The 24,844-nt window shown below is 39.1% G+C and overlaps 1 protein-coding gene and 1 pseudogene across 2 annotated transcripts in view; one reads left to right on the top strand and one right to left on the bottom strand.

Annotated features, from left to right (window-relative positions):
- The window catches only part of SCFD2 (sec1 family domain containing 2), a 446,165-nt gene that overhangs the window by 206,094 nt on the left and 215,227 nt on the right, over window positions 1–24,844 (bottom strand). The window lies entirely within an intron of this gene.
- LOC144581889 (methionine aminopeptidase 2 pseudogene) lies at window positions 4,740–5,323 on the top strand (annotated as a pseudogene).

The following is a 24,844-nucleotide window of genomic DNA, read 5'->3' as shown; positions in this document are numbered from 1 at the left end:
GGCCTCTCTCTGGTCCTGTTCTTTGCCTCTTTGACTCTCTTTGATTCAAAGAGCACCTCAGAGTTTTCAGAATGATATTCTCATGTGATAATAGCCGACCTTTTAAATTCTAGATCATGAAGGGTTCCAGTAGATTCTAGATAAACAGTACATGTGTGATGGTTAAAATTTATCTACTGATACAGAGGAAATTACTCATGGAAGAAATATCTTTGATGCATAACACACAGTCTGGCTGTACTGAGATAGTTGTTTCAAATGGAAAAAAAAATGCAGTAGGTAGTGCTTTTAATCAGAACTTTGAAAACCACTGGTCGAAGTTGCAAGATATAATGTTAGAGAAAACGTCATTTGCAATAACAATGGAAAAAAGAGATAATGGAAATAAACTCTAAATGTTTCAAACCTATAGGAGCAACACTTTAATAAAACTCTCCTGCAAAACACAAATGTAGACTTGAACAAATAAAAAGATATTCTTGGTTCTTGATTAGGATGTCTCAACATCATCAAAGATGTTTGTACTCACTAAGTCAATTTATAAATTTTGTGACATACAAATAAAAAAACCGATAAGCATTTTCTCCCCTGGGAAATAAACAAACTTTACTATACATGAATTTCACATTAAACAATAGCCAAACATGAATATCAAGAAAAAAAATGAAAAGAAAGAGTTGTGAGGAGATAACAGCCATATCAGATATTAAAACCTACCACAAAATTTGTATAACTAAAATGGTGTGGTCCTGGAACAAGAGTACACATGCAAAACAATGAAACAGAACAGCAAGTCCGTAAAACCCCTGACCACAGAAGGAAATTATTCTAGTATATGATACAGGTGCAACTCAAAATGTACAGTAGTGAAACCTGAAAAGTGCTTTTTTAGCCTGGTGATAAACATCAACATGTTGACGATATGTACTCTTGATACAATGCGATGAAAATGACGATTTACCTTTGTAGTCTTCCTCCCTAAAATTTATACTACCAATCTAATAATGAGAAAAACATCAGACTCACCCTAGCTAAGAGCCTACAAAATGCTGAATACTGCCCCTCAATACTGTCACAGTCACCAAAAATAAGTAAAGTCTAAGAATGTGACATAGCCATGAGAAGCCTAAGGTGACATGATGAATAAATGTAATATGGCATCCTGAATGGAATCCTAGAACAGAATGAGGATATTAGGTAGAAACTAAGGAAATCTTTAAAAAGTCCACACTTTAGATAATAATATTGTATTGTTACTTGTAAATGTACCATATCAATGTAAGATGTTAATAACAGGGAAAATTGGAGACACAATATATGGAAATTCTGGATTAGCTTTGAATTATTCTGTAAATGTAAAAGCATTCTAAAAAACAAAGTTTATTTAAAGAAAACAAAATCCATGCCAGCTGCAGAGCTTGTGCTAATTGTTACTGCAGAATATCATCACATAACACAGATGACCTGACATTTCCTCACAGTTCCATTCTCCACAGCTCGTGGAGTCATAAGCACAGCCTAATTAAGAGATCTGGTGCTAAAAGAAGAATTAGAGTGGCTGGCAAGATGTCCAAATAGTAAGAGCTGTGGTCTGCAGCTCCCAGTGAGATCAATACAGGTGGGTGATTTCTGCATTTCCAACTGAGGTACCCTGCTCATCTCATTGGGACTGGTTAGATGGTGGGTGCAGCCCGTGGAGGACAGGCCAAAGCAGGGTGGGGCACCACCTCACTAAGGAACCACAAGGAATCAGGAACTTCCTTCCCTAGCCAAGGGAAGCTGAGAGGGACTGTGCCATGAGAAACAGTGTACTATAGCCAAGATACTACACTTTTCTATGGTCTTCACAACCGGTGGACCAGGAGATTCCCCTGGGTACCTACACCACCAGGGCCCTGGGTTTCAAGCACAAAACTGGGTGGCCATTTGGGCAGATACTGAGCTAGCTGCAGGAGGTTTTTTTTTTTTTTTTTTCATACCCCAGTGGCACCTGGAATGCCAGCAAGACAGAACAGTTAACTCCCCTGGAAAGGGGGGTGAAGCCAGGGAGCCAAGTGGTCTAGCTCAGCAGATCCCACCCCTATGGAGCCCAGCAAGCTAAGATCCACTGGCTTGAAATTCTCAATGCCAGCATAGCAGTCTGAAGTTGACCAGGGATGCTCAAACTTGGTGGAAAGAGGGGCATCACAATTACTTAGGCTTGAGTAGGCAGTTTTCTCCTCACAGTGTAAATGAAGTCACCAGGAAGTTCGAACTGGGTGGAGTCCACTGCAGGGCCCCAAAGCCACTGTAATGAGACTGTCTCTCTAGATTCCTCCTCTCTGGGAAGGGCATCTCCGAAAGAAAGGCAGCAGCCCCAGTCAGGGCCTTATAGATCAAACTCCAATCTCCCTGGGACAGAGCACCTGGAGGAGAGAGTGGCTGTGGGTACAGCTTCAGCAGACTTAAACATTCCTGCCTGCTGGTTCTGAAGAGAGCAGTAGATCTCCCAGCACAGTGCTCGAGCTCTGCTAAGGGACGGACTGCCTCCTCAAGTGGATCCCTGACCCCCATGCCTCCTGGCTGGGAGACACCTCCCAGCAGGGGTCAATGGGTACCTCATTCAGAAGAGCTCCATCTCGCATCTGGCAGGTGATCCTCTGGGATGAAGCTTCCAGAGGAAGGAACAAGCAGCAATCTTTGCTGTTCTGCAGCCTCCACTGGTGATACCCAGGCAAATAGGGCCTGGAGTAGCCCTCCAGCAAACTCTGGCATACCTGTAGCAGAGGTCCCTAACGGTTAAGAAGGAAAACTAACAAACAGAAAAAAATAGCATCAATGTCAACAAAAAGGATATCCATACAAAAATCCCATCTGAAGGTTATTAATATCAAAGACCAAAGGTATATAAATCCATGAAGATGAAGACAAACCAGTGCAAAAAGGCTGAAAATTCCAAAAACCAGAACACCTCTTCTCCTCCAGACAATCACAACTCCTTGCCAGCAAGGAAACAAAACTGGATGGAGAGTGAGTTTGATGAACTGACAGAAGTAGACTTCAAAAGGTAAGTAATAACAAACTCCTCTGAGCTAAAGGAGCATGTTCTAACCCAATGCAAGGAAGCTAAGAACCTTGAAAAATGGTTAGAGGAATTGCTAACTAGATAACCAGTTTAGAGAAGAATATAAATGACCTGATAGTGCTGAAAAACACAGCATGAGAACTTCATGAAACATACACAAGGATCAATAGCCAAATTGTTCAAGGGGTAGAAAGGATATCAGAGACTGAAGAACAACTTAATGAAATAAAGCATGAAGACAAGATTAGAGAAAAAAGAATAAAATAAAAAGAAATGAAGAAAGTCTTCAAGAAATATAAGACTATGTGAAAAGACAAAACCTACATTTGACTGGTATACCTGAAAGTGACGGGGAGAATGGAACCAAGTTGGAAAACACGTTTCAGGATATTATCCAGGAGAACTTCCCCAACCAAGCAAGGCAGGCCAACATCCAAATTAAGGAAATACAGAAAACACCACAAAGATACTCCTCAAGAAGAGCCACCCCAATACACATAATCATCAGATTCACCAAGGTTGAAATGAAGGAAAAAATGTTAAGGACAGCCAGAGAGAAAGGTCGATTACCCATCAAGGGAAGCCCATCAGATTCACAGTGAATCTCTTGGCAGAAGCCTTACAGGGAGAAGAGAATGGGGGCCAATATTTGACATTCTTAAAGAAAAGAATTTTCAGCTCAGAATTTCATATCTAGCCAAACTAAGCTTCATAAGAAAAGGAGGAATAAAATATTTACAGACAAGTAAATGCTGAGAGATTTTTGTCACCACAAGACCTGCCTTATAAGAAGCTCCTGAAGGAAGCACTAAATATGTAAAGGAAAAAGCAATACAAGCCACTGCAAAAATATACCAAATTGTAAAGATGATCAATACTATGAAGAAACTGCATCAATTAACAGACAAAATAACCAGCTAGCATCATGATGACAGGATCAAATTCACACATAACAATATTATCCTTAAATGTAAATGAGCTAAATGCCCCAATGAAAAGACGGTCTGGCAAATTGGATAAAGAGTCAAGACCCATTGGTGTGCTGTATTCAGGAGACCCAGCTCACGTGCAAAGACACACATAGGATCAAAATAAAGGGATGGAGGAATATTTGCCAAGCAAATGGAAAACAAAAAATGCAGGGGTTACAATCCTAGTCTCTGATAAAACAGAATTTAAACCAACAAAGATCAAAAAGGACAAAGAAGGGCATTACATAATGGTAAAGGGATCAACACAACAAGAAGAGTTTACTATCCTAAATATGTATGCACCCAATATAGGAGCACCCAGATTCATAAAACAAATCCTTACAAACCTATAGAGAGACTTAGACTCCCACACAATAATAGTGGGAGATGTTAACATCCCACTGTCAATATTAGAGAGATCAATGTGACAGAAAATTAACAAGGATATTCAGGACTTGAACTCAGATCTGGACCAAGCAGACCTAACAGACATCTATAGAACTCTCCACCCCAAATCCACAGAGTATACATTCTTCTCAGTATCACACCACACTTACACTAAAATTGACCACATAATTGGAAGTAAAACACTCCTCAGCAAATGCAAAAGAATGGAAATCATAGTGAACAGTCTCTCAGACCAAAGTGCAATCAAATTAGAACTCAGGATTAAGAAATTCACTCAAGGCACTTTCTAAGGCAACATGGCGGGTGTGGAGGAGGTGGCAGCCTCCAGAGACACCTGAATGGCCACCTGGCAGAAGACAGGAAAGAGGGAGCTGCCTCAATGGCTGAGGAAGCAGCCAAGACAAAAAGATGGAAGAAGAAGAGCTAAGGGGCTCCTGCAGAAAGGCAACAGGAACCTGATAAAGAATCAGGAGCCTCAGTGGACGAAGTACCAAGAGAGCTGGAAAGACAAGCATTGAAAGATAAACAAAGAGATGAAGATGATAAATGGTGATGGAGATGAAGCAATTGGAAAGAAGAAGAAAAATAATAAGAGAGGACCAAAAGTTCAGACAGACTCTCCCTCAGTTCTAGTATGTGACCTGTAGCCTGACGGTGTATTTCCCAAAGGACAAGAATGCAAATGTCACCCACACAAGATGGGCAAACAGCTGCTTAGAAAACTAGAAGTGAAGAAAAGAAAGCATTAGATCAGGCTAGTGAACAGATTTGGAATGATTTTCAAGAAGCTGCAGAAGCACATTAACAACTTAGAAAATATGTACTGAGCTGGATCAAGCCTGGGATGACAATGATAGAAATCTGTGAAAATTTGGAATAATGTTCACACAATGTATTTACTTTTTACAAAATGCATTCCAGACAAACTAATAAAAGAGAATGGATTAAATTCAGGCCTAGCATTTCCTACTGGATGCTCTCTAATAACTGTGCTGCCCATTATACTCCCAATGCTGGTGACATCAACAGTATGATGACATTTGTAAAACAGACTTTGGAACACATATAAGTGGTAGGATTGTTGACTGTGCTTTTAATGTCACATGGACACAGGGAAGGGAACATTACACACTGGGGTCTGTTGGGGAGTGGGGGACTAGGGGAGGGATAGCATTAGGAGAACTACCTACTGTAGATGATGGGTTGATGGGTGCAGGAAACCACCATGGCACATGTATACCTATGTAGCAAACCTGCACGTTCTGCACATGTACCCCATAACTTAAAGTATAATAATATAAAAAGAATTAGAGTGAAATACTAATAATAAGACATACTACTACAGAACTTTCTGGCACATATAATTTCACTTCTTTCAATGTCATAACTTTGTTTTGAATTATTCTGAGTTATATTTATCTTCAAGTTGGTCATCTTTCAAGCAAAATGTTGTGATACTTCAGTAGAAATTACAACAAACAGCAGCCTAAATATTGCTTGATTAGGAAGGCTATTCTGGAGCACATGTTCCTGGAAACTAAGACAGTTTCTGGACATGTAATTGAGGAGTGAAAGGGTAATTAATTGTGTAAGCTGAATTTTTGCATTTCTTCTTCCCAAAGCACACAGCAACATTGCTAATTTTGCCATTTAAAAATTTTCATGTTTGAATATACTGTTTCTGATTGTATTATCTGAAAATTTTATTACTAACTATATCTCAAGAGCACTTATGATTCATAGCTTATGCTGAAATATCAATGCTATACAAAGACTTAGATAAAATATCATTTGTTCTTCCATTACTGAGTGTATTTGGGAATAACTGCATTCTTGGCACCATGAAAAATAAGTGCATTTGAGAACAGCAAAAGAAGTATGAAGAATGAGTTCTTCATTCTCAAGGAGGACAGACTACAAAGAGGAGGAGGGAGTTAGTCAAAGATAAATGTGCTTAAAACAACAACAAATGAAGGTCATTTAGGACTGATAGAAAAAGGGTGAGAAGTTTCCCAGATCTGTGGATACAGAGCTAGGCCTGGATTTTTTATGTCAATAAATGGAATGGAAAAGAGTTTTACAGAAGGACTTTGTAATCCACATTCTGAATCACTCTGATACATTGCTTGAAATAAATGTCACTCAAATGAAGCTTGACCAAATGAATGCCAGGAAGAAAACAAAGGGAAAAGAGAATGAAAGGTAGAGTGTTGTGAGGAAGGAATCAGGATAAACTAAGGTACCTTAACTAAATCTAAACATCTTATGTTACAAAAGGCTCTAAACTCAATGCATAAATTAATTTAAATGAAAGCATTTACATACAATTTTGAACTTTGACTTTGATAGCTCATCAATATAAACTCAACTGGGATTTATTGTGTAGCTGGTATGGTCCTAAGGTAAGCAGAGAACAGTAAGTCATGACATCCGCCATCAAAGGTCTATCTGCAAGATATATTTGCACCAAGTAGAAGCCCTAAAACTTTGCATCCTTTCTCCATTACAGGGACATAAAATAATGCTTCTCAAAACATTTGACTGAATAATGTGGCCATGAGAGTTAAGAACACAGGTTTTAGAACCAGGCTCAGGTCTGAATCACTGGTTTGCCACTCAACAGCTGAGCTCTATTATTTCTCTAAGCCCTACTTTCCTCACTGAGAAAATGGGGATGATAATAATAGATTCCTCAGAGGATCTTGCAGGATTATCCCAACAATCTCAAAGCCCTGTTTCTTCACTCTACCCACTTCTCTCAACTGTTACAGACTAAATCAAGCCTCCATCTTTTCTAGCCTACATGAGGACAATGGCTTCCTCACTGGCTTCTCCTCATGCATTCTCTACCACCATTCCCACCCTGTCTATTCTCAACACTAGTCAGCTAAAATACAAATCTGGTTATGATTCCCACTTAATACCTTTTGCTGGCTTCTCATAGCTCTTCTGATAAATACTAAAATCTTTGAACTGGCATGCAAGGCCTTGAGTTACTGTTTTCTCTACCATATTCGTCACATTTTATATTTCATCTATTCCCCATCCCAATCTCTTTGCCTTTTGCTTTGGAATTCAATTCACACATTGCCTCCTAAGGAACCCTTCCCTGACTTTAAGACCAGCCTGACAGATCTTAGTGCCACCCCTCAAATATATCTGGTTTTCTTCTTTCAGGCACATGGTAGAACTGGACTTTTCCTAGCCCCTGTAAGTTAGAAGGGACCATGACCCTTAGTTTGGCCAGTGAAATATGAGCAGAAGCTACTCTGTTACTTCTTTTCCTGTTCTGAAAATGGCCATGTGCTTGTTAGTGGCAGCTCTGTTAGCCTGTAGTAAGAAGGACAAAAATACTGATAGAAAACAGAACCCTCAGCCTACTTCTCATGGACATGTAGCATAAGCAAGAAATACATTTTCATTGTTTTAAGCCACTGAAATTTCAAGGTTGTTTGTTATTTCAAAATAATCTGTCCTAACCTGACTGGGAGACTTAAGTTAGAAACTCCACTAGAGGCTGGGCATGGTGGCTCATACCTATAATCCCAGCACTTTAGGAGGCCAAGGCGGGTGGATCATGAGGTCAAGAGATTGAGACCATCCTGGCCAACATGGTGAAACCCTGTCTCTAGTAAAAATACAAAAATCAGCCGGGCATTGTGGCATGCACCTGTAGTCCCAGCTACTTGGGAGCCTGAGGCAGGATAATTGCTTGAACTTGGGAGGTGGAGGTTACAATGAGCCAAGATCGTGTCACTACACTCCAGCCTGGTGACAGAGTGAGACTTCATTAAGAGAGGAAGGAAGGAAGGAAGTTATTCAGATAGAAGAGAAATTATATCAGAAGGAAATGGAGAACATCAGAAATAAAGGAAGGAAAACAGAAATAGTTTTAAAAATTGAAATTGAAAATTATCACATTATCTAATGGAGTTTTTAATGTATATAAATGTAGTATATGAGAGAACTACAGTATAAAGAGAGTTATATATATATATGAGTAATGTTTCCATATTCCACTTGAAGTAGTAAAATATTGACTGTAAATAGACCATGTTGAGTATGTATATTCTAATCCCTAGCGCAACCTCTAACAACAACACTATACAACAGAAATAGGCAAACATGATATTTTTAAAATGGAGTATTAAAAAAATGTTTAAATAACCCCAAAGAAGGCAGGAAAAGGAAAACAGAATAATGAAAAAGTAGAAAGAATAATCAGAAAACAAATTATAAAATGGTAGATCTAAATCCAAACATTTCAATAGTTACAATAAATGTAAATGGTCTACACACACAGAAGACAGAGATTATAGACTGAATTTTTACAAATGAAAGCAAATTAGATACACAGACAAATTGGAGCACAAGAAGGAGAAAACAGTACAGTTAGGAGATTTAGAAACACGATATTCAAGAAAAAAACTGAAAGAACATGATAAGATTAACCCAAAGAAGAAAAGACTGGGTCAGGGTATCTTTAGATTTTAAAAAAATATACAGTGAAGACCTGTTCTTTACTTAGTTCCAGGTCCATCCTAGAAGCTTCCACATACATGGAACTGGTACAAAATTTGCTTTCATCTTGAGTCCTAGAAGGCAGAATTAATGCCAGTTGGAGATAGATCAACTGCTGTAAGAACACAAAGAGAGAGAGGGCATACCTGTCTTCTCATTGGAGGTATCTTCCCTAAAGCTGAATAAAGGCTGAAATTTGGGTGATATGGAAGAAACTTGAGAAAAGGAAAGACAGTCACATTAGTATTTTAATCTTTTACTTTATTACTGACAATTGGATTTGGGCTGATATGGTTTTTCTACTTTAGGTTTCAAATTTATAATTTTTTCCTGACATATCTATTTATAGTATGGCAATAAAGAAGACCATAAAACTCTCTTCTTCAATAGACATGGAAAGACACCAACCTTCTAAAAGGGCTAACAATGGGATGCCTGTTCCAGAATAAAAATAAAATGCTGCAGAAATTGTTCCTTACTTCTTATTGTATAGAAGACATATGCTGTTTTAATCTGCCTAGCACTCATTCTCTATTTTTCTGGTATCACTTTTTCTTTTGGGTACCTACATCTCTTTTACTCTGTCCATGATCACTGGATGGGCTGATTTCCCCTCTGCCTCAAGGATAAAGATGTGACCTTGACCTGGCCAATCAGAACACAAGATTGGTTCAGAGATGGGAACATCATTAACCATAGCTGTTCAGAGTTAATACTAGGACACTTATTTGAGCAACCAGAAGAGAAATTCCTTTTGTTTTCACTTGCATATGAACATGAAGGATGTATATTAGTCAGGATAGAAAGGATTATAATAAAATGTTAAAACCTCTGTGACTTAGTGAAACAAAAATTCTCCTTTACATTAAATGAGCATAATGGACAAGCAGGGAAGCTCTGTTCATTGAAGTCACCCATGCATCTAAGCTGGTGAAGGCCCACCCCACCTTGATACATGCTTCAATTTTTGCCATGGTAGGAAGAGGGGGACATAATAAATAATGTTTGCAAAAGTAAAAATCACATTGCCACACCTTCTTCAATTACATAAGACATAACAGGACATATTGCACAGAAGAACACTTGCAGAGGTAAAGGAATATGGGTCTTGATAACACTGTTTGAGCTTCTGAATCCAATTATACCTGAAGCTGGATGGCCTTGGATGGTTGGGTTTTGTGAACCAATGAATATGATTAATTCAGCTAGATTTTCTTTTATAAATGACAATTAAAATAACCTTGAGTCACATACTTCTCAACAAATAACAGAGCTAGCACAATAATTTGAGGTTTTGAGGGAGACTGAAGAAGGCAGATGGATGTTAACATAACCTTGAGACGCCAGCAGGTCTCCAAGCAACCACAGAGCCTCGAGGTACCATTACCTTGTCACAGACACCCTGGAATTCTGTATGCAATAAAAGTTGAAGAAGCTGATGAAGAAAGAAAACCAAAGATGCATGATTACTAACTGGACCTAGACAAAACTTCTGCATCTTATCTAACAGACCCTGGGAAATAGACCCAGGAGAGGAGTGTTTGTCATTTTCTACAGGAGGAGAGTAGCACTCTGTGTACTGGAACAGAAACCATGGAACCTTGAGGGAATCCCAGACCACACTGACTCCTACCAAGTATGCCCCAGCCCCAGGAGAGCTGAACACAGGAGTAGCACAAGAGGGGCTACATTTTAACCTACTACTTCCTGTTCTGTCTCACCTGCCCCAGAGCAGCTTGGAGTAAGAGTTTCCACTGTTGCAAGACTTAGCCAAGAATATCTATTAGATAGAGAAGAGGTACATTCTTGTTTCCGTATACAGCAGCTTTGGGTTGGCAAACCTGGGCTCAAATCCTAACTCTGCTGTCTCTCTACTGAGTGTTCTTGGGAAAGTTTCCTAACCTCTGAGCCTTAGGTTCCTTATCTGTACAGGTGGTCAAAACTATCTATCTCAAAGGTAAGAGGTGATTTACACATACACACACACACAAACACACACACACACACACGTCAAATGTTCCCTACAAAGCCAAGCACCTAATATGTCTTCCACTCATCACCTCCTTCCCATCCCACCACCCACTGTCTTTCTTCTTTATCTGAAGGTGTAAAAGGGAAGGCTGCTGCTTGCAGACGAGAGTTTTTGCACACTAGAGAAGGAATTCCTCATGCTTCAAAGTCCAGTAAAGTTCAAGAGCAAGTCCCCAACCTTGGTTTGTATTTTGGAAAAATCTTCTTTTAAACATGTCTTGATATACCAAAACACCACATGCAATTTTATGAAAACAAAGTCACAGCAAAGGGCTTCTTTAAAAAGGAAGAAAACAGTCACCAGCTAGATTAATTTTCCATCCAATCAGATTGATGGAGATTATTAATAAATAAAACATGAAGACAAGGTAGTCTTTTCATGGAAAAATCTTATTTTTTCAAAGAAAGTTCCAGAGAAAGCACACTGAACTTCCATTTCAGGTAAGCTGCACTCAATTCACCCAAAACAATCCCACATTAACTGAGCATTAGTTCTGTGTGCCAGGCACTATGCAAAGTGAGAAGGACAAAAACACGAGTAAGAAGTAATGTTTCCATTAAAGCACAGTCTCTTTGAGGGCTGGGGAGTTTTCTTATTTGCCATTGTTTTCCCAGAACTCATTCCTGTCTGGCACATAGTAGGTACTCAGTAAACAAGGGACAACTGATCAAATGACCAGCTCAAGCAGTTCATGGTCTCCTGGTAGTTAAAAGTGACACAAGTCATATTGGTGACTGCATTTCTCCATCTCTGAGTAGTTATTAATAAAATAAAGAGGTTGTGGTGGTCGATAAAATTTGAAATAAGACACAATCACAAAGAGAGATGAATCAAATATTTCTATCAGAAAGAAAGTATTTTGAAAATGCTTTGAACACATGACGTCTCATAATTGCAGTAAATAGAATTTTCTTGCAGGTTCAGTTTAGAGCAAGGTGCAGTAACAGTAAAGCAGTAATAAAGGTAACATATTAGTGACTGAGTGCTTACTATGGGTGGGCTGAGCATCACTCAGAGGGTGGGACACAAATGACTCCTGATACACAAAGGACAAAACTGAGAAGTAAGAACTAGCCAAGGTCGCAGGCATAATTAGCAGGAATACATTCGATTCTGACTCTAGAAGCCTTCCTTCCCTGCTTCTGCCTTTTAACTGCCACACCATATCTACTCCCTCTCATAATCTACAAGGCATCTATGTGAAAAAATAAAAATAAAATGCTTTTGATTCAGTGGTATCCATATCACATGGGGGAACAAAAGCCACTTTGGGAAACAACTCTGATAGAATTCACTGTTATTTGGTAGAGACTTGAAATGAATTTTTAAGTAACTGGAAAAAAAAAGTCCAACACAAACATTTATTATTTTGCTACTAAAATCAAGTTTCCAGCTGGGCACAGTGGCTCATCCCTGTATTCCCAGCAGTTTGGGAAGCCAAGAAGGATGGATCATTTGAAGTCAGTAGTTCGAGACCAGCCAACACAGTGAAACCCTGTCTCTACTAAAAAATACAAAAATCAGCCAGGTGTGATGGTGCATGCCTGTTATCCCAGCTATTCGAGAGGCTGAGGCAGAAGAATTACTTGAACCCTGGAGGCAGAGGTTGCAGTAAGCCGAGATCACGCCATTGCACTCCAGCCTGGGCGACAGAGAGAAGCTCCGTCTAAAAAAAAAAAAAAATTAGCCGGGCATAGTGGGAGATGCCTGTGGTCCCAGCTACCCTGAGAGGCTGAGGCACAAGCATCACTGAACCCAGGAGGCAGAGGCTACGGTGCACAACAGCACTCCAGCCTAAGTGACAGAACGAGACTGTTTCAAAAAATAAATAAGTAAAAATAAAATAAAGTTTCTGCCCAAAGTAAGGGAGTAGATTAGAGAAAGAGATGCTAATAAAGCCAGCTTAAAAACCCTGTGGTTTGATGGTTAAGAAAAAAATAGTCTCCACGAGGTTAGCATATACCGCAAGCCCTGTGAGGAGTGCCAGTGTTTGGTAAAGGCATGTGTTACCCCTGAAGTATGCTTTCATTTCAGAACTTTCCGAACCCCCGAAGAGAGCTGTAATCCCCTGTAGAAAACAGATAAATTGAGGTATTCCAACAACACAGATGAAACCCAGAACCCCAGGGTCAATCAGCAGTGACATCACACCACATTCCAACACTGGGCTCTCGCTACAAGGAGTGCACAGAGAAACCACAGCTTTGTTTTCCTTCAGTAATCAGGGGTGAGAGAGTGTTGGATTTTTATAGAAAAAAAATTATTGCAGGAAGATAATTACCTTCCCTCAAGCAGGCCTCCTCCGCCTGTCATAACCAGGAAGGCAATGGGCCCCTTCTATGCATACCTGAAAGGTTCTTGTCTCACCAGCTCCAACTCAATCATACACTAACGGGGGAAAATGTAGTCAATATTTCTACAGTCTAGTGACAAATGGCCTGTGCAATTCTCAAAGTAATAAATGCATTTAACAAAAACTATATCTTATGTCTATAGATTTTATTTGTCAGTTATACTTCAATTAAGCTGTGGGAAAAGAGACAAAAAACTAAATTAAAAAAAAGGTTCTTAGTGGCTACTACCACCAGAGTGGCAGCTGTCATTTACTGAGAGGTTACATTTAAGGTGTTGTTCTAATGACGGTACGATCTTACTACTAGGTTACCCATTTTGCAGATGAGAAAATTAAGGCACAGCAATGAGATATAACTCACTCAGGGTCACATGATGAACAAATAGTAGAATCAAGATTTAAACCCTATCAATCTGCGAAGCCCTTGTCCTAAACCACTGTGATAGGAGCATTACTAACTTGTATCTTGCCTTGTAGGACAGAGCCTAAATGTTATTAACAGTATAAGTATTCACGGTTAACACCAAATGTCTCTGGGGCACAGAGGCACAGAGGTCCCTGTTTTACAGCCCACACTGGAAGAAATAGTATCAGGTTAGAGAGACTGCCAGGCGTCACACCCAACTGTACCCAAGAGGACATTTTGCTTGGATGAGAAGAAGAAAATTTATTGAAATTTTATAAGGTCACCAGAGTTTAATGTCCCCCAGAAGGGTGTCAGTATAATGTAGCCAAGGTATCCCATCACAAAATAAAAAACAAAATCCTGTATTTTATGGAAATGAAAAAATTGCTAGCTGTCATCCCAATTCCTTGTGTATTTAAAGAGTGTCATTAATGTTCCTAAACTGCCCTGTCAGGTCTCTTCTTCCAGCCAAATAAATAATCCTGAGTCCCTACACACTCAGGAGTTCTATTTGTAGATTCATTCAACAGAGGCTTGCCGAGTGGCTACTATGTGCCATATCCTGTACTTGATACATTTCTGGGCCTCTAAGGACACTTATAACTGTGTGGATCTTGAGTTCCTGTTTACAAAAAATTGACGCAATGATAAGTGAACCATTTCCAATTTGATCAGAACTGTCACTCATTATAATCTTTTATTCCACCAACAAGGAGGTGGAGGGAAAGCAGAGGCCATAGACAACCACTGCGCCTCAGGGCCCACAGGTAATACAAGAGAATGAAGCACGGGATGGGTTCTGGGGTGGCTGGGAGCACAGGCCCCTTCTCAGGGGCAACTATGACTCAACTCCAACCAATTCCTGCTTTTCCTTGCATTTTTCAAAAAGCAACACACAAAATCCCGCTATTCAGGTGAAGGGTCTATTGTTCAAGTTTGGGCTCCAAATGAAAGTTATCACAAACACTGAGTAGGCCAAACAAAACAGGGCCCCAGAACAGCCGGGGCTTGCTGGTTATGAGTCTGCCATCCAGTTTCTCTTCTGAGGCGTACAAAGACAGAGGCTGATTGAACTGGGAGAATGCTGTTATGGACAGTTCTTTCAGGTCCCTTTCAAGTCCACAAAAGAAGTGACTTTGTGAATTACTGGCAGGGCAGACTGAGTGCAGTGCTTACATAACAGACCTGGTCACAATCAGAACAGTGTCCTGTAAAGGCAAGGCACAGACAGCAGCAGTAAGCTATGTGATCTTGACTCCCTCTGTGGAAGAAGTGGGATTCCTGGCAGCCCTGCCTGCATATTGTTTCATATTATATAAACATAGCTAATTGGTTATGACTGGTACGATGATTACAGCTGCATTGGTTATGACTGGTACAGTGATTACAGCTGCATTACCAATGTGATTTTTTTAAAAGAAGGTTTTAATCAAGAATGCTAATATAAGCAGCTACCAAGGTCACTCTAATTTTTCTTATCTTTTTTGTCCTCCATAATATAATAAATTATGGCTTATGCATACAAAAAATTAGGGCTTATTTCTGAACTGTGAGATTATTCAGCATATACCTATAATTCCTGTCCAATACTCCCTTCCTGCTCCTATTAAATGGCTATAGAAGCACTACTTGCTTTTAATATTTCAGCTGCCATCATCACATCACATTATCCATTTGAACCCAATTCTGACCTAATAGAATGACCTAAGGAATACAATTCCCAAGATTCACTCACTTTGGTGCCAAGTAAAAGAATCCTGAACTCTAGTCCAGGCACTGTGTGGCTCATGCCTATAATCCCAGCACTTTGGGAGGCTGAGGTGGGTGGATCACTTTAGGTCGGGAGTTTGAGAACAGCCTGGCCAAATAAGACAAAACCCTGTCTCTACTAAAAATACAAAAATTAGCCGGGCATGGTGTCAGGCACCTGTAAACCCAGCTACTGGGAGGCTTGGGAAGAAGAATTGCTTGAACCCAGGAGGCGAAAGATGCTGTGAGCTGAGAACGTGCCACTACACTTCAGCCTGGGTGACAGAGAGAGACTCTGTCTCAAAAAAAAAAAAAAAAAAAAAAATCCTGAACTCTGACCTCCGAACCCTGACATGTTGACAAGCCCCAGCTAACTCCCCGTGAGAGGGAAAGAAGAGCCTCAGCATAAGCCCTGTCCTGGCAAGAACTTCAGCCACTAAATGGCACAGCTGTGTCACAATGAACAATGAGACATAAGCAGAATAAATAGGTGGGGAGGGAAGATGGAGCCTCTCAGTCCAGAATTAGTAGGCCAAAAACGCAGACATAAAGAACTCAGGCTTTGACCCAGATGGGCCTACATTTAAACTGTAATTCTTTCACCTAATGGCTTTGTGATGTTACATAAGTCAATTCGCCTCTCTAAGCCCAGCCTTCCTCATCTGTAAAACTGGGTGGCAACACCTACTTCATAGGGTTGCTATGAGGATTAACTGAGGGAAAGTATGCAAGGCATTTTATAGGCACTCAAAAAATGGCAGCTGTATTTATTCTAAACGTTTTCATTTTTAATGGTATTATGGCAAACTTATTTTTACATTATTTTCATGTTTTTTATTTTTAATTTTATATTATTTTATATTTAATATAATACATTATGACTTATTCATACAAAAAAATTAGGGCTTATTTCTGAACTGTGAGATTATTTGGAATACGCCTGTAATTCCTGTCCAACACTCCCTTACTGCTCCTATTAAATGGCTATAGAAGCACTACTTTGTCGACCCACTCTCTCCAGCCAAAATTTTCATTACAGATTCACATTTTCAATGAAGAACAGCATGCTGGATATTTACACTTTTCATTTTCATTTCTCTAACTTATATTGCAAGGTATGTTTCTATACCCCCATTTCCACCCTAACCTAGCCGATAGCCAGACATGAATCATTTTCTGCAGAAACAGAAAGCAAGATTTGCAAATACTTAAACATTGATTTTAAACAACATAAGTCTAAGCAAAGGGCAAAAAGATGAGGCTGTGTACCTATAGAGATTCCTTACTCCCAGACTTGGTTTTTAAATGTTTTGGATTTGGCCAAGGAAATGGGAAGAGAGACGGAATGTGTGGCTAGGTGATCATGAGACCATGGAAATCTACAGTGGGCACTGTCCAGTGTCAGAGAGAGCTGAGGAAGCAGCCGAACCAGTGCCCTAAGGGTTACCTCGCTGTTAACATTGGGCACGGGGGCCACTGACAAACATCACTTTCAAGTAGCCAGTTGTGTGTCTATAAGAAGTGATGCCACCGATGCCCAAAATGCTACTAAGACCCAAAACCTCAACTGATCCCCTTCAAGAACACAACTCTCACCCCATTCAATGACCTAGGACCTTGTCTAAGTGCTCCAGAAGAAAGGACAAGGTCCTGGGTAGCTCAAATGGGATGATGTCTCAAAGGAAAGCCATTCCTCATGCTTGATCAAGGGAGCTCCAGATAGAACACACTGCTGCAGTTCCACAGATCTTCAGATAGTCCTCAGCTTTCTGATTCAGTAGGTCTAGGGTAGGACCTGTAAAGCTGTATTTTTAACCATCTCAGGTGATTCCGGCTTGCAGAATGATGCTTGGAAACCACTCTATCTAGAGGAGACTAGAAATGGATTTTCACAGGTACCTCTCTGGTAACAACAGTCCCATACTAGGAAGCAAGAGTTCAAAGGCTTTGTGTACCCTAGTGATGAGTCTACAGAAATCGAATTTTTGGGGGCAAGGCTTTTCCTATTGGAGGATCCAATATATTGCTTTCCTGCTTTATACTATGGGAACAGTGAGATAGGTCATCCCACAGGATGGCTTGGTGCTGTATCTGGTCATTTTTGATGTAGAATAAATACTAATTCCTATTAGTGTTGTTTGGCATACTTATGAACATATGACCAAGTATTTGAGAAACAGAAACCAAATCTTTCTCTTATATAGGCAAACTAATAGTGTCTGATAACCAAACTTCACATGGTTGGGCCAGAGAAAGCTGAGGGTCAACCTATAAAATTTTCTTCTGAAAAAAGAAGCATAAGAAAGTAAGTTCATCTTTATGCATAGGTTAAGTGTCCTTCTCTTGTGAAGTTACTATAAAATATAATATTTCAGTTCTAAATATGTAGGTGTGAAAGAAATTGAGACTCAATTCTAGATGAACAAAGTAGTTTGGGGGAAGAATAATTAGATTCACTGTCAAGAAGATATATTGTTATATTTCGCTTATCAGGATTAGAGGAAAAAGTCCATGATAGTGCAAGCAAAGTTTTTCTAGAAAATACCAATCATTATCAAATACTTCCCTCACTAGCTAACATCCCAGAACAGTGTCTAGACCCCAAAAGTTCACTATCAATTTAGCCTCCATTGAGTTTAAACCAAATCAGAAGAGAAAAGTGAAGAGCATCATAAACATGTCAAAACACAGTATTTATTCCTTCCTTTATTCAGCACCACCATTTTCAGATGGGAGCTAGAAATGCAAAGGTGGAGAACACAGTCACCATCCTCAAGGAACTTAATTAATAGAAGAGAGAACAACAGGAATAACGGCATCCGGCAATCCCATGAGATAGGTACTATTACATCTCCGTTTCAGAGACCGAGTAACAGAAGTCAAGACAGATAAAGTGATTTTCCCAAGATCACCTAGGGAGAAGGAACACAGGTGTACAAATTTCAGCTCCACTTGGCAATACAAACATAAGCCCATAGGATTCACACAAATTGATACCGAGGCACAGGGGTCATTTTGAGCTGGGATGATTAGGGAAGGAATAATAAAGGCAGTGACATACAAGTTGCATCTTAAAGAATGAGTGAGAGTGTTATAGGTAAAAATAGGGAGCAGGGAATTTATTTTAGGACTAGGAAATGGTATTAAAATATAATACAGTTGGAAAATAACTTATGATAGAGATGGACTAAAATTATTTAAATCCTGAGGAGAGAATACAGAAGGGATCTTCTTCTTCCAGCATATTACAACATGTCAGATAAGAAGATCATTTCGGTTATAATAAGAATAACATATCATTTATCTTGACCTAAAGCTTTTCTTATTCTTATTCTCCTTTACTAGCATTTTGAAATTTTCCCATTTACCCCAGTCAACATAAATTTATCAGATATTCTCCTGTATGTAGGAAAAAAGGTAGCAAATGCTCAGACAAGCCAGTCAGTTTCCTCTGACAAGTAGCTAAACTCAGAAGCTGGGACACACGCTCATGTTTCTGTCAATGGACACACATGCCTGATGGTAGGGCCCAGAGTTCGTCTACACAGGCAAACAGATACTTGGGGCTGGGAGCAAATACACTCTTGCCACTTCATATTAAACATTATATATTCTTAGCTTCTCCATTATGATGAAAGACTACCCAATAGGACGCTGTAATTTAGGACTGCCAATTTCATGACTGACTGGCAGGGTTTAAGGCCTGATTACTAAAGGGAGGAGGCAGATATTGTGCAAATAGAAGTTGTTTGAGAAAATGTTTTGGGAGTGATGGTTCCATCCATGTTGGGAAGGGTTTAGGAGTGCATCCAGAAAGGACTACAGAAGCTGGCTGAAGACAGATGTGTCAAGGAACGTTAGCACACCAAGAGGCTGCAGATGGATAATACTGACAGGCACTTCTCCCATAAAGGACGAAGGAAAGCGAACCAGGCTGAGGGGGTTCAAGGGAAAACCAGACAGACTAAGCTAAAATGAAGGGATATCTGTGGCATCATTGAGAGACACTTCCCCCTTAAAAGTAAGCTCCATGGCAACGTATACCTTGCCTGCTCCACTACTGACCCTTTGCCAGTACCTCCTTACCTACATAGTTGTTCTTCCATAATAATCGGTTGAAAAGAGAGAAAGAAGGTAAAAGAACAGCTACTTTTGCCACTTTAAAATGGCAGATTGTGTTAAGTTACATCACACTGTTTTTTGTTTGTTTATATGTGTGTCTGTTTGAGACAGAGTCTTGCTCTGTCACCCAGGCTGGAGTGCAGTGGTGTGATCTCGGCTCACTGCAACCTCCGCCTCCTGGGTTCAAGTAATTCTCTTGCCTCAGCTTCCTAAGTGGCTGGGATTACAGGCATGCACCACCATACCAAGATTATTTCTGTATTTTTGGTAAAGATATGATTTTGCCATGTTGGCCAGGCTGGCCTCCAACTCCTGGCCTCAAGTGATCTGCCTGCCTTGGCCTCCCAAAGTACTAGTATTATAGGTGTGAACCACCGCGCCCATCCTCAAACCTCTTTTTAAATGATGGTGTACACATGAAATTTACCTTCCTTCATATAACTGGGTACCTTGTAGGTCCCTCACACATGGCACAAATAATTTGCCCACCTAACTATAGAGTACAAGCTGTGTGGATGAGCCACGCCTGCAGGGAAAGCAGGATCCCCAAGAATCACCTACTTGGCAGAAAGCATTCCTCTTTCTTCCTGAGTTCCTCCCAAAAAATTATTTGTCCTTTTTCACCCCCATAATAATCAGGTTGGAAAGAACTTTCGGAGGATGAGAGGATTAAAAGATGGGTTTAAAAAAAAAAAATTTTGCATTCCATTTGTTGGCTGAATGGAGTGTTCAGTACCTGACCAGGAAAACAAGATGAGGAGACAAAAGGAAAGAAGAGAAAAGCAATAAAGATGAAAAAAATCTGAAGAAATAGAGAAAGAAACAGCTAATTGAACCCCAAACTCCAGAATTTAAAAATCTGGTCATGTAAAAATATTTAAACACAAAGCAACACTTCCACCAACAGCTGACATGATTTGTTTTCATTTCATGAAATATTTTCTCAACTCTATTTCAGACAATGAGATTTTAAAACTCTCATTCAAAACTCATGGTTTCCTTTGATGTTCCATTTCCTTCTTCAACCAAACCTTCCATTCTCCAAAGATAAGTTCATCTGGTAAACTTGCAGAATATTTGCCCTGTTAGGCAGTGTCAGAGGAAACTCTGAAATGCAATCAGCTTCTTATTCCTTCATTCATGCAATAAATATTTATTAAGAGTCTTCTATGTGCCCCAGAGCACAACTGGTGCTTGAGATACAATGTTGAGCAAAACTCATAGGGTTTATGATCCTGGAGGGAAGGCGGACACTAATCAAAGTAACACACAAATATGTAACAAACTGTGCTCACTTTATAACACACAATGGGGTCGGGAGGCATTGAGCTGGTCCGGAGCATCAGAGAAGGCTTACCTCAGGAGTTGTCTGAGCTGAGATCAGAAAAGGTTAGCTGGGCTGGGCTGGGGAATCATTTGGAGAGAACTGCTCTTGGAAAAAACTAGTCTCAAGCAGTAAAATACATTTAAGAACTGCAAGGCCTGTATCTGGGACAAAGGAAATGAAAGAAGAAAATGGCCTCCAGAGTAAGAAACTGGCCATGGAAAAATGACCGTCTGCTGCTCTGAAAAGTCCAGTGTGGAGGGTGTGTCACTTTGGTCCCGACACAGACGACATGGTAGGTGTAGCACACTATTTGGTAACCGTTTCTACCTCCTCCCTACCCTGGAGAGTAATAACCCAGATTCATTTTTTTGTCAGCCCAATCACGTGCATTTTTGCTATTCTGTTATTTTAAGCAAAATACCGATTTTTTCACCATCAGACTGCAAAACAAGAACCATGTCCTAAAAAACAAAGCCGATACAAAATCCAATAGATGCATGTTCCCAGAATTGTTTTCACTTGTTGACTCTGACATTAAAATAAATTTAGACATAAGTTGGCTCAAGAAAGAATTGTAAAGATAATATCAATAAGGAAGTAATTAAGAATTTGATAGTTTGATTTTTATTTGCACATACTCCATCAAAATATTCCAGCAAATATATCCTGATGGCTTTTGTTCTGTTCTAAATTCTGTGTATAGCTGACCTGATATATAACAGCTTCAACTTCCATTCTAATATCTGGAAGGGCTGCTGCTCTGAAATGCTATCATCACCCCAAAGTCAAAAGCCATTAAATGTTCATTTCTAAAATAAAAGGCATGTATTCATCTCAAATGATGTCATTTTGTCTGGGCTTCTGCGTTTCCAAAAAGAACAACTTAAAATAATCAAGAATATAATGTGCAGACTCCCAAGGTGACCAGTTATAAGGCATAATATGTGCATGTTCTCTGAGTTCTCTCAGAGAGCTGCAAGGTTAGGAAGGGAGGAAGGGTGAAGGGGAATTGTAAGCAAGAGATTAAAGTTTAAAAAAATAATAAAAATACAATTACAGAATAAATTGGTGTCTTGAAATCTGCTTCTGGGGACAAAATTTAAAGCATTCTACATTTTAAAAATATATGAAAATACGTGCTTCACTTCTTATCCATGAAAGAGATGGCCAAAATACTATGAACGATAACTACCGTGTTTACATGGTGCACTGTTATTGTTTACATGGTGCATTGTTTCTGTGTTTTTGCAGAAAGGCTGTGCATTCCCAGTTAGGATGTATCCAATCACATTTTAACCATGAAGAACACTTATGGCCAAAGATTGAATTCCTTGCAAGGTGGTGATTTGTATGGAAAAGAACCCTCAAATTCAACATCACTATGTGAAAAGAACAGTAGAGATTTCACTGTTTTTCTTAACTACCACAACACAAATAAGGAAATAAAGAGTTGAGTCATTTTACGGTATAATTTGGCTTTAAAAGAGCTTCAAAAATTAAAACCCTAAAGCATGTTGCATGTTGGGAAATGTAAATTGCTAATGAACCCTGCACCACATCAGTTTCCTCTGCCAGTTGGCTCTCTGTCGACTCAAGAGCCGGGCAGGAAAGTTCAGGCGTATAACTTGGGCTTAAAAAAAAAAAAAAATGAAAAGAAAAATATGGAGAAAGGGGCTTGATTTTATAAACACTTCAGTGAAAATTATCATTCCATTTGGGACCAATTCAGTCCAGGTGCTAAGGAAAGAATAAACAGGCAGCACATGAAGGCAGAATATGTCAGGCTTCTATGGGAATTACATTCCTGGTTACATTTAAAACTAACTTTTAAAATACAAATCAGTATCAGCATGGTTGCTCGCATACATTCTCCTTCTGGCTTTAAAAATGCTAATCTTCCATTCTCACATCATAAAATAAGGTAAGTCAAAGCCTAGAGCCTGTTGCATCTCTTTCTATATTTTTTCTGCTACAATTTTAGGCTGAAATGGTTGTACCTAAATGTTTTTCCTCCCATTCAAGATCCTAATCAATCTCATTTTGAAATTAGAGGATCCTTTTTACATTCTGATTAAGGGTAGATTTACTTTTATGCAATAATACCTCCTAGAATGTTGGACATAAATTCAGCACCAACATTTTCAACAACTTCCTTTCCAATGTTAGTTTTAATATCTTTATGTTGACAATATATCCATGCCTTCTTTATTCTAGGCACTATGACCTTAATACACCAACTGCAAAAGACATGTAAAAAAAAATGCCACCTGATACCTTCACCTGGACAGCATATATGAGATCAGACTTTCTATTTACCAACAGACTTTGTGCCAAATATATATCAAAATACTAACAGTGGTTTTCTCTGGGTAGTGGGTTTATAAATTATTTTAAATTTTATTCTGTGTTTATCAAAGAGCAAAAGATCACACTAAAAATCCTGACTTCACCACTATATAATATATCCATGAAACAAAATTAGACTTGTACCCTACAAATTTATAAAAAATTTAAAAAAGAACTAAAAGATCTTTGTATTCTAAACTGAAAAGTATGACTTCTGTAATCAGGAAAAATCCAATTGTAAATAATCCATTGTAAAAGAAATTATAAACATCAAGGAAGAAGCAAATTTCATTCACATAACAATCCCTGCCCTTCTAAAGCTTCTATTTACAGAATTGTATATAATTACACAGCCACACATGACAGGCACAATTACCACTACTTGAGAGTAGAAGGGCAATCATATGGTGAAAGTAGCTAAGAGTTCTAAGAATTATTTTAGTCAATAGTTGCTCTGAAGCTGTTTTTAGGACACTAGAGAAAATTCCATACAATTATTGTTAGGCATACAAAAATCTTGAAGCAATTGTTCAGGTGTCAGTGACATTTTCATCTATTTATAAGTAAAATATTAAATTTACTGTGACAGAAGACAAGATACCACTATTTTTAGAATATAGATACATAAACCTGGTTTATTAATAAATGTTCTTATGGTAGACATATCTAGTTTTTGTATATCAGTGCCCTTTCCTTTGTGAAATCACTCCAACTCTCAATCTAAGTGGCAATTGTGGGACTGCCAATTGCAGTACTAATGCACTGACCATTTCATCAAATCCCTTCCTCCACCTCCCCTCGCCCTCTACACACATACAGTTATGGCCACATGACTTGGTTTGGCCAAAGAGTATCCCAACCCTCTGGCAAGTGACTGAAGGTCAATCAGCTTTCTTTCCTGGGACTGAACTATAACCTCTGGAAGAAAAAAACCCTCTTTTTTCATGGGTTGCTATTCTAGAATGACGTAAACCAAAAGTGGCTGGGGGTGATGAGGGGTTACACAGAGGCAATTGTGATAGGAAAGGATGAGGCCAATAATGAAAAGGAAGAAAATCTTAGAAGATGCAGAGAATACTGATCACACTGTTGGGCTCCTCCCCCAATCCTCGTAAATATGGCTCTATCTCTGGACTTCTCATTTAGGCAAATATAAAAGGCAAACACCAACCAGAAAAGCATATTAGCAAAATATATGACTAAGAATTAATAACTATAATAATAATAATCCAAGTGCTCTGATTTTAAATCATTAAGCATAAAATGAAAGATTCAGCAAAAACAAAAGAAAAAAGGCAGTCATCAACAAAATGAAATTTATATGTGGATTCTACCTTGTTCTTTATGATTCCAAATTTTCTACAATGAGAATTAATGACTGTAATAATAGAGTAAAAAGCTTAAAGGTATTAAAATATAAAATTAAATTTATGAATGTTGCCTGGGATCAGTACGCAGGACGAATGGGTGGGTATACATGGAATCAGGGATGTCAAAGAGAAGGCCATGGGCCAAGGGATGTCTGGGAATAAAGAGGCATCTTTG

Source organism: Callithrix jacchus, chromosome 3, assembly GCF_049354715.1.
Source record: "Callithrix jacchus isolate 240 chromosome 3, calJac240_pri, whole genome shotgun sequence".
In the NCBI taxonomy this organism is placed as follows: domain Eukaryota; kingdom Metazoa; phylum Chordata; class Mammalia; order Primates; family Cebidae; genus Callithrix; species Callithrix jacchus.
Note: the sequence above shows the minus strand (reverse complement) of the source record. Positions and strands in the feature narration are given on the sequence as shown.